At 35.8% G+C, this 3,221-nt stretch overlaps 1 non-coding gene across 1 annotated transcript; it reads right to left on the minus strand.

Annotated features, from left to right (window-relative positions):
- Positions 1 to 1,496: 1,496 nt before the first annotated feature.
- LOC112787259 (small nucleolar RNA R71) lies at positions 1,497 to 1,604 on the minus strand. The gene has a single exon (XR_003194680.1). It is a non-coding gene; the product is annotated as a small nucleolar RNA R71 (small nucleolar RNA).
- Between the last annotated feature and the right edge of the window lie 1,617 nt (positions 1,605 to 3,221).

Consider the following 3,221-nt stretch of genomic DNA (forward strand, 5'->3'; position numbering starts at 1 on the left):
ATTAAAAATTCAAAAATAAAAAAAAATATCTTTCCCTTATTTCACTCATAATTTTCGAAAATTTGATTTGATTTAGTCAAAAGTTTTAAAAATTTTAGTTGCTTCTTATGAGTCAAATCAAATTTTCAATTTAAAAATTCTGTCTTTTTCAAATCTTTTTCAAAAATCAAATCTTTTTCATTTTTCTTTTATGATTTTCGAAAATTTCAAAAATTATTTTCAAAATCTTTTTCTTATTTTTATTTCATATTTTCGAAATTAATACTAACCATTAATGTGATTGATTCAAAAAGTTTTTAAGTTTGTTACTTGCCTAGTAAGAAAGGTTCAATCTTTAAATTTTAAATCATATCTTTTTAGTTTCTTGTTAGTCAAGTAATCAACTTTAATTTTCAAAATCAAACCTTTTTAAATTTCTTTTTTTTCAAATCTTTTTCAAATTAAGTTTCAATCATATCTTTTTCAAAATCAATTTCAAAATCTTTTCTACCTTCTTTTCTAACTTCCTATCTTTCCGAAATTTAATTTTCAAATCTTTTTCAAACCAATCCTATCTTTTTGTTCAATCATATCTTTTTCAAAACTACCTAACTAACTCTCTATCTCTAATTTTCGAAAATCACCTTCCTCTTTTTCAAAATTCCTTTTTAATTAATTAATTGTTTTAAATTTAATTTAATTTAATTTTTCTTTTTATTTTTGAATTTTAATTTTAATTTTAATTAAAAACAAAAATGTTTTTCTTTTCTTTTTATTTAATTTTCAAAATTCTCTCCCCCTCATCTCTTTCTAATTATTTTATTTATTTACTAACACTCCTCTTCATCTCAAAATTCGAACCCTCCCTTCCTCTTGGTGTTCGAATTTCTCTTCTTCTATTCTTCTATTCTTATACTCATATAAGGAATCTCTATACTGTGACATAGAGGATTCTATATTTTCTTTTGTGTTCTCTTATTTTTCATATGAGCAGGAACCAGGATAAGAACATTCTTGTTGAGGCTGATCCTGAACCTAAAAGGACTCTGAAGAGGAAGCTAAGGGAAGCTAAAGCACAACTCTCTGGAGAAAATCTTACAGAAATTTTCGAAAAAGAAGGAGACATGGCCGAAAATAATAAAAATGCAAGGAATATGCTTGGTGACTTTACTGCACCAAATTCCAATTTACATGGAAGAAGCATCTCAATCCCTGCCATTGGGGCAAACAATTTTGAGCTAAAGCCTCAATTAGTTTCTCTGATGCAACAGAATTGCAAGTTTCATTGACTTCCATCTGAAGTTCCTTTTCAGTTCTTAACTGAATTCTTGCAGATCTGTGATACTGTTAAGACCAATGGGGTTGATCCCGAGGTCTACAGGCTCATGCTTTTCCCGTTTGTTGTAAGAGACAGAGCTAGAATATGGTTGGACTCTCAACCTAAGGATAGCCTAAACTCTTGGGATAAGCTGGTCACGACTTTCTTAGCCAAGTTCTTTCATCCTCAAAATCTTAGTAAGCTTAGAGTGGATGTTCAAACCTTCAAACAGAAAGAAGGTGAATCCCTCTATGAAGCTTGGGAGAGATATAAGCAACTGACCAAAAAGTGTCCTTCTGACATGCTTTCAGAATGGACCATTCTGGATATATTCTATGATGGTCTGTCTGAATTATCAAAGATGTCACTGGACCATTCTGTAGGTGGATCCATTCACCTAAAGAAAACGCCTCAAGAAGCTCAAGAACTCATTGACATGGTTGCTAATAACCAGTTCATGTACACTTCTGAGAGGAATCTTGTAAGTGATAGGACGCCTCAGAAGAAGGGAGTTCTTGAAATTGATACTCTGAATGCCATATTGGCTCAGAACAAAATATTGACTCAGCAAGTCAATATAATTTCTCAGAGTCTGAATGGAATGCAAGCTGCATCCAACAGTACTCAAGAGGCATCTTCTAAGGAAGAAGCTTATGATCCTGAGAACCCTGCAATAGCAGAGGTGAATTACATGGGTGAACCCTATGGAAACACCTATAATCCCTCATGGAGAAATCACCCAAATCTCTCATGAAAGGATCAACAAAAGCCTCAACAAGGCTTTAATAATGATGGAAGAAACAGGTTTAGCAATAGCAAGCCTTTTCCATCATCCACTCAGCAAAAGATAGAGAATTCTGAGCAGAATCCATCTAACTTAGCAAACATAGTCTCTGATCTATCAAAGGCCACTCTAAGTTTCACGAATGAAACAAGGTCCTCCATTAGAAATTTGGAGGCACCAGTGGGCCAGTTGAGTAAAAGAGTCACTGAAACTCCTCCCAGTACTCTCCCAAGCAATACAGAAGAGAATCCAAAGAGAGAGTGCAAGGCCATTGATTTAATCACCATGGCCGAACCTACAAGGGAGGAAGAGGACGTGAATCCCAGTGAGGAAGACCTCCTGGGACGTCCAGTGATCAATAAGGAGTTTTCCTCTGACGAACCAAAGGAATCTGAGACTCATCTAGAGACCATAGAGATTCCATTGAACCTCCTTATGCCATTCATGAGCTCTGATGAGTATTCTTCTTCTGAAGAGAATGAAGATGTTACTGAAGAGCAAGTTACCAAGTACCTTGGTGCAATCATGAAGCTGAATGCCAAATTATTTGGTAATGAGACTTGGGAAGATGAACCTCCCTTGCTCATCAATGAACTAAGTAATCTGGATCAACTGACATTACCTCAGAAGAAACAGGATCCTGAAAAGTTCTTAATATCTTGTACCATAGGCACCATGACCTTTGAGAAGGCTCTATGTGACCTTGGGTCAGAGATAAACCTCATGCCACTCTCTGTGATAGAGAAACTGGGAATCCTTGAGGTACAGGCTACCAATTTCTCATTAGAGATGGCAGACAAATCCATGAAAATGGCTTATGGACAAGTAGAGGATGTGCTAGTAAAGGTTGAAGGCCTTTACATCCCTACTGATTTCATAATCCTAGACACTGGGAAGGATGAGGATGAATCCATCATCCTTGGAAGACCCTTCCTAGCCACAGCAAGAGCTGTGATTGATGTGGACAGAGGAGAATCGGTCCTTCAACTGAATAAGGACAACCTTATGTTTAAGACTCAAGGATCTCCTTCTGTAACCATGGAGAGGAAGCATGAAAAGCTTCTCTCACTGCAGAGTCAACCAAAGCCCCCACAGTCAAACTCTAAGATTGGTGTTGGAAGGCCACAACCAAACTCTAAG

The sequence above is a fragment of the Arachis hypogaea genome, chromosome 20 (assembly GCF_003086295.3).
Source record: "Arachis hypogaea cultivar Tifrunner chromosome 20, arahy.Tifrunner.gnm2.J5K5, whole genome shotgun sequence".
Lineage (NCBI taxonomy): Eukaryota > Viridiplantae > Streptophyta > Magnoliopsida > Fabales > Fabaceae > Arachis > Arachis hypogaea.